The sequence below is a fragment of the Rhinolophus sinicus genome, chromosome 18 (assembly GCF_057876585.1).
Source record: "Rhinolophus sinicus isolate RSI-liver-muscle chromosome 18, RSI-T2T, whole genome shotgun sequence".
NCBI classification, from domain to species: Eukaryota; Metazoa; Chordata; class Mammalia; order Chiroptera; family Rhinolophidae; genus Rhinolophus; species Rhinolophus sinicus.
The window spans coordinates 44,277,108-44,290,934 of record NC_142518.1 but is presented as its reverse complement, the minus strand read 5'-3'; the positions used below and the strand labels follow the sequence as shown (position 1 = coordinate 44,290,934).

At 38.7% G+C, this 13,827-nt stretch overlaps 1 protein-coding gene across 2 annotated transcripts in view; it reads right to left on the bottom strand.

Annotated features, from left to right (window-relative positions):
• ARHGEF9 (Cdc42 guanine nucleotide exchange factor 9) overlaps nucleotides 1-13,827 on the bottom strand; it is a 312,209-nt gene that overhangs the window by 150,493 nt on the left and 147,889 nt on the right. The window lies entirely within an intron of this gene.

Genomic DNA, 13,827 nt, shown 5'->3' with positions numbered 1-13,827 from the left:
CTGGCTTTCAAAGGGAAAGGCGGGAGGAACCAGTGCGAGGTTCTCCAGCGCCTGCCCAGTCTGTCAGTCCCGGCGTGCGTCCGTCTGCCTGCCTGGCTACCGGTCCGTCTCGGTCTCCCCTACTCCCTCTAGTTCGCTCGCTTTCCTACGCTTGCTCGCTCTCGCTCTTCGTGGGGTTTCCGGGTGCCAGCCACTCGTTCCAACCCTGCCTCGCTGGATCTCTCCCTCTCCTCTCCCCACCCCCCAGCCCGTAGACTGCGCTTTTATTCACCAAGCGACTGCGAGCGCCTGCGTGAGGCACTGCCCTCGCCGTTGACAGGCCCGCCGGCCTATAGCAGGTGCCGCAGCGGCGCGTTTAGTCGCTGGGGGGCGGGACTTGAACTGGCGTGCTAGCCGAGGCAGCCAATCGGAAGGCCCAGGGCTCCCTGGGTGGGCTCGCTCCATTCCGAACAGTCGGAGCCACCAACCACTAGTTCCGGGGGGGGGGGGGAGCTTGTTGGGAGTAGGTGGAGGGCGAGGTAGGGAAAGAGGGAGGAGGAGAGAGGAAAGGACTGGGAAAGAAGAAGGGAGCAGACAAAAGGGGGCGGAGGGAAGAGGGCGTGGCAAGGAGGAAAGGAGGAGGGAACTAGGGGAAGACCGTGGGAAGCAGGGAAAAAAGAGAAGGAAAGATGGGAAGGAGAGAGAAGAGATAGGGGATAAGATGAAGAGAAGGGTAGGGGTAAGGAAGGAAGAAGGATGAGGAGGAGGGAAAAGAAATGGGAAAAAAAAGGGATATGTACATGGGGAAAAGGCATGGCTTGGCAGCCACAGTGGAGCCTAGGCCAAGGAGGTAGCAAAGGTGCCTTTGGCCACTGCCTAAGTATTTACAGGCAACTTATAATTAGCTATACAAATTTAACAAACTGGTGCTGTGGACAGAACCACAAGGATACACTACAAATTAAACAAAATCCAATCCTATTTGGCTTTCTGTGATATCTCTGTACTTGCAGGTCAGATTTCCTTTCCTACTTATGGTTTCTTTAGACTAGGACAGCTTGCACTTTTCCAGCATACTGGGTACTATAAAGAGAAGCGATCTGTAATCACTGCCCTGCTCTGTGTTTGTGACCCTGTGTCTGGAACTAGGGGAAAAGCCCTGGACTAGAGACCAGAGGTTTCAGATTTACTCTCAGTCCTACCTCAAGCTTGTTGTATGATTTTTGGGCAACTCCTTTCCCCTCTCACCTCCATCTCCCTTCTGTACATGAGGACTTAGATCTATCTGAGAATTCAGTGAAACCTCTGAATTCTCACCTCGGAAAAATACATACAATTTCAGCAGGCCTTTGGGCCCTCAAAAACTCAGGACTCCCTTATATAAAAGATGTTTAAGGGCCTTTCTTACCCTTACATTCTAGGACTGTAAAAGTGAACAGATAGATATTGGTGGAGGGGGGTAAGAAACTGGATTAGCCAGGGATAAAACAAATTAAGTTCTGGAACTCCTATCACACTACAGACTCTAAGAGGAATGATAATTGCTTTCTATTCTTTAGAAATCTTTGAGGCTAGGACCCTCACCCATCTTAATTAGATGAATGGAAATTTATAACTTGAGTGAATGCAGGTCATAAACGAAATGACCCCTGGCCCTACAAGATAGACTAAAACTCAAAGAAGTCCCCGCTTTAAGTTTTGGCTCATAAACCACCTATTAATGATTTGTACCAAAACAAAAAAAACCCTGAATCCCCCCCAAAAAAAAAAACCATATCAAGCTTCTAGATCCAGCTATCAATTTATAGGAACACAGAGGATAGAAAAACATGTTAAACTGCAAAACGGGAATACAGACTAGAAAACTACAAGACCAACAACCCGGTTTCTTAGCAAATCAATAGGAAGAAAAAGAGAAATTGACTCACGTGAAACGTGTGCATGTGCATCTGCATGCACAGACACATTTGTGACATTTATGAGACAACTGGAAATTTGAACAGATCGAATATTTGATTATAGTAAAGAATTACTATTAAGTGTTCAGATGTGATAATGATATTGTGGAGAAGTTCAACAAAATGGGAGAAATCAGTGTAAATCTTTGTGACCTTGGATGAGGCAATGGTTTCTTAGATATGACATAAAAAGCACAAACAACAAAAGAAAAAATAAATAAATTGGACATCATCAACCTTAAAAATTTTGTACTTCAAAGGACACTATCAAGAGTATGAAAAGAGAACCCACAGAATGGAAGAAAATATTTGCAAATTACATATCTGATAATGAACTTGTATGTAGAATACATAAAGAGCTCCTACAACTCAACTATAAAGAGGAAAATAACCAAATTAAAAAATAGGCAAAGGAGCTGAACAATATTTTTCCAGAGAAATGGTCAATACACATAAAAATATGCTCAACGTATTAGCCATCAGGAAACTGCAAATCAAATGCAGAAAATGCAAATGCAAGAAATGCAAACTGGATATTTATGACAGCATTATTTGTAATGAGATACACTTTACACCTACTAGAATGGCTATTGTCAAAAAGCTAGATAATAACAAGTGTTGGGGAAGATGTGGAAAAATCGGAACCTTCAAAACACTGCTGGCAGGAATGTAAAATGATGAAGCCACTTTTGAAAACTGTCTGGCAGTTCCTCAGAAAGTGAAACATAGACTTACCATTTACTCTAACAATTCCTCTCCTAGGTATATACCTAAGAGAAAATGAAACCATGTCCACAGAAAAACTTATACATGAACATTCATAAAAGCATTATTCACAATAGCCAAAAGATGAAAATAACTCAAATCCCCATCAATTGATGAATGGATACACAAAATGTGGTATATCCATACAATGGAATATTATTCAGCCATAAAAAGGAATGAAGTACTGTTACATGCTACAACATAAGGGAACTTTGAAAATACTATGTCACGTGAAAGAAGCCAGACACAGGCTTTTGTATTATTCCATTTATATGAAATATTCATATAGTTAGGGTAAATACTGTTTATTTTATTTTATATTAGTTTCAGGTGTACAGCATAGTGGTTAGACATTTATATAATTTATGCAGCGATTCCCCCCACCTGATTTGTCTAGTACCTACCTGGCACTATACATAGTTGTTGTAACATTGTTATTTTTTGGTTTTTATCATCTTCTTTATTTATTTTTGGTCATCTTAAGATTAAAGATGTCCCAACAAGTTCTTTTTAACTTAGTTTTTAAAAAGGAAAAAGGAAGGAAGGAAAGAAGGGAAGGAAAAGAAAGGAGAGAGAGAGAGAGAGAGAGAGAGAGAGAGAGAGAGAGAGAGAGAGAGAGAGAAAGAAAAAACAATTTCCATGCTAAAAACCTCATGAGCCATGTTTTATCACCACAGAAAATGTTAATGGCTGAGTAAAACTGCAAATTTATGGGTTCATTTCAATATGGATTAAGGCTAAATGTAGTGGTACAAAAAGCACTACTATGACAAATAACAGAAAATTTATCTTGATATTATGCCCAATACATTTTCACTCAGATTGAGAGCTGTATAAAAACAAAACTGAGCTACAGATAGGTTTCAATAAACAGGGGAGTGGGAAACGAGATGTTGGCATTTTCCCATAATTCTCATTGTCATGCATTAGTTTCTCCTATTCCTATGTAGAAAAGAGAATATAACGCTCTCTGCAGCTTTCTTTTCTTATTGAAACCAAAATAAGATTTGAAGTGATATGACTAAGGAACTCAGGGTTTCCGGGAGGGTTTGGTTGGTTTTAGTGCATTCCTTCTATATGTGTACTGCAAAAATTTTAAACTAACTAATGTTTTGAGATATTACATACTTGTAAACTGTCTGAAATAAAAATCAATAAGTGTTTATATTCCTATAAAAACTTGATAGAAAACTTAAATGAAATAAAAACAGATCTTCGTATAGTAACTCCAAAATAATATAACACACAACAAAGGAAAAGGTGAGGTTGAAGGGATAGGTTGGGTCCAGAAAATGCAGAACTTACCTTCAGGCACTTAAAAGCCATGCAAGGGCTTCAGTGGAGTATGACACTGACAGGGTTTGTATTTTTAAAACACCCACTTTGCTGTATAAAGAATGATTTGTGGGAGCAAAAGTGGATCGGAAGTCAGCTGCAGCCAGGTAAGTAGAGAAGGGGAATTGGATGTATGTTGTAAACTGCTTAGCACAGATTCTTGTGTAGAGTAAGCACTAATTTAAATTATTAAGCAAAATAACCCCACATTTATAGGTTTTATAATTTTCCTCTGAATCATGTCTTTCTTATCCTGTCAAATCCAGATAGAGGAGAATATTTTTTAATTATTGTTTTTCAGTTACACTTGACATTCAATATTATTTCATGTTAGTTTCAGGTATACAACATAGTGGTTAGACATGTATATAATTTATCCAGTGATCCCCTTGTTTAGTTTAGTACCCACCTGGCAATATAGATAGTTGTTGCAACATTATTGACTACATTCTCTATGCTGTGCTTCACATCCCCATGATTATTTTGTAACTACCAATTTGTATTTCTTAATGCTTTCACCTTTTTCTTTTAAGTTTATTGGGGTGGCAAATGTTAGTAAAGTTACACAGGTTTCAGGTGTACAATTCTGTAATACATCATCTGTATATCACATTGTGTGTTCCCCACCCAGAGACAGTTCTCCTTCCATCACCATATAGTTGATCTCTTTTACCCTCATCTACCACCCCCTCCTCCCCTATCCTCTGGTAACCATTAAACTATTGTCTGTGTCTATGAGGTTATCTTTCTTCATTTGTTTGTCTTGTTCAATTGTTGTTTTCAGTTTTATGTGTCATGTATCAGTGAAATCATATGGTTCTCAACTTTTTCTGTCTGACTTATTTCACGTAGCATAATAACCTCAAGATCCATTCACATTGTCACAAATGGCACTATTTCATCTTTTCTTATGGCCGAATTGTATTCCATTGTGTATATATACCACAACTTCTTTATCCAATCATTTATCGAAGGACCCTTTGGTTGTCTCCATGTCTTGGCCACCACAAATAGAGCTGCAGTGAACATCGGAGCACATATATTTTTATGGATAAATGTTTTCAGATTTTTTTGGTAGATACCCAGGAGAGGGATTGCTGGGTCATATGGTAATTTTATTCTTAATTTTTTGAGGAACCTCCACACCGCCTTCCATAGCGGCTGCACCAATCTGCATTCCCACCAACAGTGTATGGGGGTTCCTTTTTCTCCACAGCCTCTCCAACACTTGTTACTATTTGTCTTGTTGATGATAGCCATTCTGACTGGGGTAAGGTGATATCTCATTGTGGTTTTTATTTGCATTTCTCTGATGATTAGCGATGTTGAGCATTTTTATATATATCTATTTGCCATTTGTATGTCCTCTTTGGAGAAATGTCTCTTCAGGTCCTCTGCCCATTTTTCAATTGGGTTGTTTGTTTTTCTGTTGTTGAGTTGCATGAGTTCCTTGTATATTTTGGATATTAGCCCCTTATTGGAGGAGTAGTTTGCAAAAATCTTCTCGCATTTGGTTGATTGCCTCTTTATTTTGTCGACGGTTTCCTGTGCTGTGCAGAAGCTTTTTAGTTTGATATAGCCCCATTCATTTATTTTAGCTTTTACTTCCCTTGCCTTTGGAGTCAAATTCATAAAATGCTCTTTGAACCCATGGTCCATAAGTTTAGTACCTATATTTTCTTCTATGCAGTTTATTATTTCAGGTATTATGTTCAGGTCTGTGATCCATTTTGAGTTAATTTTGGTACATGGTGACCGATAGCAGTCTAGTTTCATTCTTTTGCATGTGACTTTCCAATTGTTCCAGCACCATTTATTGAAGAGGTTGTCTTTTCTCTTTTTGGCTTCTTTGTCAAAAATTATCTGTCCATATTTATGTGGGTTCATTTCTGGGTTCTCAATCCTATTACATTAGTCTATGTGTCTGTTTGTCTGCCAATACCATGCTGTTTTGATTACTGTTGCCCTGTAGTACAAGCTGAAGTCAGGGAGTGTGATACCTGCAGCATTGCTCTTTTTTCTTAGGCTTGCTTTGGCTATTCACGGTCTTTTGTGGTTCCATACAAATCTGATGACTTTTTGTTCTATTTCTTTATAAAATGCCATTGGGATTTTGATGGGGATTGCATTAAATCTGTATGTTGCTTTGGATACTATGGCCATTTTAACTATGTTGATTCTTTCAATCCATGAACATGGAATGTCTTTCCATTTCTTTGTGTCTTCTTCAATTTCTTTAAAAAATGTCTTCTAGTTTTCAGTATATAACTCTGTAGGGTAGATGTTGAGGAAAATTTGCCTTCATTGGTTGATGTGAGCTTTTGTCTATTAGCTTTTATCTGTTCCTGCATGTGAGGTGATTTCTGTGCTGTGTTCAAGGATTGAGTAAATTCTCCCTTTGGTCTCATTCTCCCAAGGAGGGGCGACATGAGACGAGGTTGTTTTTCTGTTTGGTCTCATTCTCTCAAGTAGGGCAGATATGAGATGATGATTGTCATTCTGTCTGTGTTGTGAGGTGATGGTTAACTTAGGGTTAAAGAAATTTTTGATCGGGGTTGAGAGAATTCCCTGTTTGTTCTGTATGTTTTGCCCACATCAACAGATGAAGTGAAGAAGTAGCTAAGTTATATCAGGACGACGTGACAGACACATTGCCAGGCTTTGGAAGAACTTGGGCTGATGGTCCCAAGCAAGAACAGTAGATGTTGCTTATCCAGATGAATTGTCTCTTCGGCCGGATGGGCAACATTCATATCAGTAACTGCCGGACCCTCCTGGAACTGGCCATTCCCGGAGGGGGAGGCAAGAACAAGAAACTTGGCTCTAAGGTACTTTTTAAAAAATATGTAAGACAGACATCAGTTGGCATATTGTTATTATTTTCTCATTTGGCCATTTGTCATTGGTGAGTTTTCATCATTCTAACATTTTTGAAGACTTCCAGCAACATGCAGCTTACAACCCCAGGGGGTGTCCTGACTTTCAGCCACGAATCTGGTGAGGGCTGGCTGGTTCCTGGCCTCTCCAGTGTTGTTCCCCATGGTTAGCCTTCTTGAGAACTTGTTAGCATCTAGAAAACTTGTATGCAGCTTGCAGCTTACAACATCAGAAGATGTCCTAACTTCTAACAACAACAATAACAACAACAACGACAACAGCAACATTCTTCAGATTGTTAACACCTTGAAAACTTATATGCAGCTTGCAGCTTATAGCATCAGAAGACACCTTGACTTCCAACAACAACAACAACAACAACAACAACAACAGCAAAATTCTTGGGAACTAGCAAGCAGTGGTGTGGGAGACACCTGAGTTTCTCTCAGCAACAGACCTGGCAAGGTTTTGATTTATTACTTTTCCAGTGCTGTTCTCCCCAGTTTTGTGAGCATTTGGCATCTACTGTAATAGTTACTACCCTATAGAGCTTAGTACTGCTTTTGGATACTCCTTACTGATGTTATTTGTGTATTTAGCCAAGAGATTTTTGATCAATGGTAAACATATGTTGGAATCTCTTAAACTTATATGTATGTATACTCCTTTGACATGACATTGTTATCAATATAGTTTAGTCTTAACCACCTTTACTTTCTGTCATTAGCACATTCTATTAATTGCCTTTGTCTTTTGCTATTGCATATTGCTAGATAAATTGATTAGATATTGCTAAATAAATAATCAATTATCCCCTCTATAGTGTGCTCCTCCTTCTTTTCCCCGCTCATCATTACAAAGTCTTTCACATCCTTGAATAAGTTTATTCCTAGGTATTTTATTCTTTTTGTTGCAATTGCAAAAGGATATTTTTTTAATTTCTTTTTCTGAGGTTTCATTGTTAGTATATAGGAATAGAACGGACTTTTTGTACGTTGATTTTATAGCTGGCAAGTTTACTGTATTCGTTTATTGTTTCTAATAGGTTTTTGGTAGAGTCTTTAGGGTTTTCTATATATAACATGATGTCATCTGCAAAAAGTGACAATTTAACTTCTTCATTCCGTATGTGGATGCCTTTTATTATTTCTTTTGCCTGATTGCTCTGGTTAGGACTTCCAATAATATGTTGAAAAGCAGAGGTGATAGGGGACAGCCCTGTCGTGTTCCTGAACATAGAGCAAAGGGCTTCAGTTTTTCCCATTAATTATGATATTAGCTGAAGGTTTGTCATATATGGCCTTTATTATGTTAAGGTATTTTCCTTCTATATCCATTTTATTAAGTGTTTTAATCATAAATGGATGTTCTATCTTGTCAAATGCTTTTTCCGCATCTATTCATATAGTCATATGATTTTTGTCCTTTATTTTGTTTATGTGGTGTTACACAGTGATTGATTTGCATATGTTAAACCATCCTTGTGCCCCTGGGATGAACCATACTTGGTCATGATGTATAATTTTTTTAATGCATTGTTACATTCGATTTGCTAGAATTTTATTTAGGATTTTTCCATCTGTATTCATCAGAGATATTGGTCTGTAGTTTTCTTTTTTTGTGTTATCTTACCAAGTTTTAGTATCAGGGTAATGTTGGCCTCATAAAATGAGTTAGGGAGTATTGTCTCTTCTTTAACTTTTTGGAAGAGTTTGAATAGGACAGGTATTAGATCCTCTTTGAAGGTTTGGTAGAATTCACTAGTGAAGCCATCTGGTCCTGGGTTTTCCTTTTGGGAAGGTTTCAAATGATTGATTCAATTTCCTTATTGTTGATTGATTTCGATTTTCCAATTCTTCATGATTCAGCCTAGGAAGGACATATGTTTCTAAGAAAAGGTCCATTTCTTCTAGGTTATTGAATTTCGTGGCATATAAAATCCTTCATATTAATCTTGGATGATCCTTTGTATTTCTGTGGCATCCGTGATAACTTCCCCTCTTTCATTTCTGATTTTGTTTATTAGTGTCTTTTCTCTTTTTACCTTAGTGAGTCTAGCCAAGGACTTGTCAATTTTATTAATCTTTTCAAAGAACCAACTCTTTGTTGCATTAATTTTTTCAATTGTCCTTTTTTTCTCTATTTCATTTAGTTCTGCTCTGATTTTTATTATCTCCTTCTTTCTGACTTTGGGTTTCACTTTTTTTTCTTTTTCTAGTTCCTTGAAGTGTAACACGAGGTTGTTTAACTGGACGTTTTCTTCTTTTTTTATATAGGCCTGTATTGATCTAGATTTCCATCTTACAATTGCTTTCGCTGCATCCCAAAAATTTTGGTAGGATGTGTTTTCATTGTCATTTGTTTCTGTGAATCTTTTGATCTCTCCTCTTATTTCTTCTTTGACCCAGTTGTTCTTTAAAAGTATGTTGTTTAGTCTCCACATATTTGTAATTTTTCCTGCTTTGTTTTTGCAGTTGATATCCAATTTCAAAGCCTTGTGATCAGAGAATATGCTTGGTATGATTTCAGTCTTCTGAAATTTGCTGAGGCTAGTTTTATGTCCCAATATATGGTCTATCCTTGAGAATGACCTTCACCTTTTTCACCCAGCACCCCAACCCTCCTCCCCTCTGGCAGCCATCAGTTCTCTGTATCTATGAGTCTGTTTCTGTTTTATTTGTTTATTTTGTTCTTTAAATTCCACATATAAGTGAGATCATATGTTATTTGTCTTTATCTGTCTGACTTATTTCACTTAGCATAATACCCTCTCGGTCTATCCATGTTGTCACAAATGGTTTAAGATTTCATTCTTTTTTTATGGTCGAGTAATATTCATATATATATATATATAGATATATATATATGAATATTATATATATAATGGAATATTATATATATATATATATATATATATCTATATATATATATATATATGTTGGTGCGTAATCGTTTTTAGCCTTTTAAACTGCAATTAGTTTCGCACCAACTTTATATAGATAGATAGATAGATAGATAGATAGATAGATAGATAGATATTATAGATATACTTCTTTATCCAATTGTCTATTGATGGGCACTTGGATTGCTTCCATATCTTGGCTATTGAAGCTTTTGTTTCAGCTTTACATAAATATAAATGTGCTAAGCTCTGATGTAAAATGTATTTCTTATAGCAGGTAATGGTCAAAATAGTTTGAAAGCTACTCTTCTAGTAGATTACGTATGTTGAGACAGATACTGATGATCAGGACTGTACCATAATGTAAGCAACTAGAATCTTTCTCTTTGCCTTTAAAAGTACAATCTTATTCTGTCTCCCCTGACCCTTCAACCCACTGCAGCCTGGTTTTCACCTCCATCATCCCATAGGAAACTGGAACTTTTCGCTAATATAACATATGACCAACTTGTTGCTAAATCATGGCCAATGTTCCGTTTATCTTCCCTGACTTCTCTCCCAGTTGACTGCACTGATGCTGCCTTCCTCCTTCCTGAAATTCTTTTGCTTTCAGGACGCCATCTACATGACCTGTTAGGTTATATTGTCTTTATTTCCTGCCTACATTCTTCATCCAGTCGTTAAGGCCATGATTTCTCAGGGTTCTTCTAATCTCACTCATCTTTTCTTCTCATTCCACACTTGCACTGAATGATGGACCCATGCATTCCCAAGATTTGAGTTACCACCAACATTACACACTAATGTACCTCCTTTTAACAAGGTTACTGGATATCAGTGGGGAGCAAAACAGACATAGGCCCTTGCTTGCGTGGAGCTTACGACTCGGCTATTGAACCCCAGGTAGCTCTCTTCTCTTGAACTCTAGTGATGAATCTCCAACTGCCTTCTGCATATATCCTCTTGAATATCTCACACGATTCTCAAACTTAGTAAGTCCAAAATTGAATTCATCTTCTCCCACCCCTGCTAGTTTCCTCCTTTCCCTGAGTTCCCATCTCTTAGGAATGTCACACACAGAACTAGCCATAAGTTTTGCCTCTCCCTCACCTTGCTGCTAGCCAACCAGTCTAAAAGTCCTGATGATTCTCTTCCTCCTTAATTTCTCTCATGTGTCCTTCTTCTCTTTCCCTGCTGCCAGTACCTTTAATCAGTTCCTCATCATCTCTCATCTATTACCATTCATACTTGGTCTTTTGTGCTTCTCTCTCTCCCTCAGCCTTTACTGCCAAAATTATCTCTCTCAGAAGCAGTTCTGCTCTTACCAATCCTATGGTGGCTGCTACAGATTGGTTGTTCAGGATCCCTGCCACCTTCCTTCTAGCACGCCTTCTTATATTGCTGAAAAGCTAAAAACCAAAAAGAACTACAACAACAACAACCTGTCATTTCTCAGCATTCAGTGTTCTGGACATGATTTATAGCTACCAATCACATGCACATGCATAATATTTAGAAGGAGGTGATGATGCAGAAGCCATATTTCTGCTGCTTCTGTTGGCATGCACATTGGTGGAGGTTTTAGGGCTTTCTGCAGCCATGTTACCTTTTCATAGGCCCCAGTGTCTTGTCACTGGCTTTGTGCATTTGGGTCAGCAGAGAATGGAATATATGTCTTTGTCATTGAGGATATGGCAGACATGTTGATACTCTAGTCAATAGTTAAGGCACTGGCAGATTCCGATTTCTAGATCCCAGATAAGGTGCAGTGTTCCCAAAGTCCCTGATACTTCACCTTACTGCTTGTTGAAGAGAAAATAGCTCCCTTGTTGGTTCTGGAAGTCATTCCGGGAGGCCCATCCTAAGGCTTGCCCCATCAGCCCTTCTACCAATTTTGAAAACACCTGATTTTCTGTATTAAAACTATTTTTTGCTGAAAATAACTAGAGTTATTTAATTTCTGCAGCTGAACCCTGACTTATATAACTCCTCTACTCATAGGCCTTCCATGGATCTCCACTGCCTTTAAGGCAAATTCTGTAGCATGGCACACAGTACCTTGTCAATCTGGTGTCCTTTGGCTTTTTTAAGCTCAACTCTCACCAATGTCCTCTCGTTCTTCAGTCTCAAGCTAAACAGAACCTATTGTAGTTCTCATAACCCACCAGACTCTCTTGCCTCAAGACCTATGTAACTGTTGTTATCCTTCCCCAGCTCCCCACCTCAAAGCTCAGCTCAGGTGCCACCTCCTCCAGAAGGCTTTCCCTGATGTTTTTCCGTCAAAAATATACTGGACCATGTTCTTCTCCCATAGGATCCTGTGTTTACCCTCTTGGAACACTTATTAAACTGTATTGCATTGTTATTTTTGTTTTTTGTTTGTATCTTACACTGGATTGTGGAGCTAAGAGGGCAGAGACCATACCTGTCTTGTTCACTGCTTTCTCTCCCCTTACCCAACACAGTCCCTGACACTTAGTCGGTATTTCATAAGGAACTACTGAATGCATGAATGTCTCCTTTATCCACTTGTTTCCCCTTAGAGAATCATATTTTCCAAACACAGACGGCAAGACCTGATGAGACCTCAGAGAAAAATATAGTCTAAAACCTCATGTTCCAAGGTTAGGAAACTGAGGCCCAGAGAATGGAAGCAACTTGCCCAAGATTACAGCTACTTGTTGGCAGAGCAGAAACCAAAAGCCTTATCTCTTGAGTCTCAAAAGTACTTTTGAGAGATTTCAGAGTTTAGAACATTTGATACCAGCCCTGTCCATGTAAGGTTAGCCTTCAACGCAGCTCACAATTTCAAAAATATTAGATGTGTTCCCCACATTTCAAGCACCAGGACCTCAACCCCAGAGCCAGCCCTTCTGCTAACAAGGATTAAGGTATCAGAGAATGTCTTGGTATAGCAAAGGCTCAATACCATCCTTTAATCCCTTGTGCAATATCCTTGCCAAGCAATTATCCAGTCTCATGTTCCAACATGCATAATGATGGGGAGGTTCCTCTCTCCTGAGACAGCCCAATCATCTTTGGGACAATCTCAGTTGTTAGGAAATTCTTCAATCCTTTTGAGCTAGATGTTATCATCACTTCTGCCACTGCTGAAAAGCTATTTGCTCCATGAGACAGCCTGGAATATACATGCTCCCAAACTCACACTGAAATTACTGTAAGCACCCAGTATACAGAGGGTGCCAAACAAATGTATACACATTTTAAGAAAGGAAAAAACAATTAAAATTGTAATACTCAATATATACCAATAACAAAAGATGAATATAAGTCACGTTTGACTTCTGCAATTACAAGAGGTGCTCAAAAGGGTTACCATCAGCATCCAGACACTTCTGATTAGGGCAAATTACTGCTTGAGAAACGTTGACCAAAGTGTACACTTACACACAATTTTTTGGCACCACCGGTATTTCTCAGGACCCAAAGAACGCTCATTAGATAATAATAATGAGTTATAAAGTGCTTACTCTGTGCCAGGCACTGTTCTAAGCCTTTTACATATATTACCTCTTTTAATCCTCACAACAACCCTATAAGGTAGATACCATTATTGTCTTTATTTTACAGATGAGGAAACTAAGACACAGTGCTTAAATAACTTGCCCAAGGTCACATGGCTAGTCAGTGGTAGAGCCCAAATGCAAACAAACCCGAACAGTCTGGCTCTAGAGATTATGCTCTTAAACACTGTGATGTACAAATGCCACTAGATGACACATGTCCCATCTTCCAATAGCATCTGATATGATGTCACCTGATCATAGGAATAAACTGTTTCAATGTCCTGAGCTGAGTCCAGTGGCCTACCTCCCAGGTGCATGATGCATAGATCTTAACTCTTTTCCTCTTCTCAGGGAAAAGCCAATGCCTGATTATCCCTTGCCTCTCTTGGTTCAGACAGTTTCCAAAGTCCCACTTCTGCCAGGAATCACACCCAAGGAAAGTTTCATATTTTGCGCCAACCCCCACTGCTACCCACTTATTTGC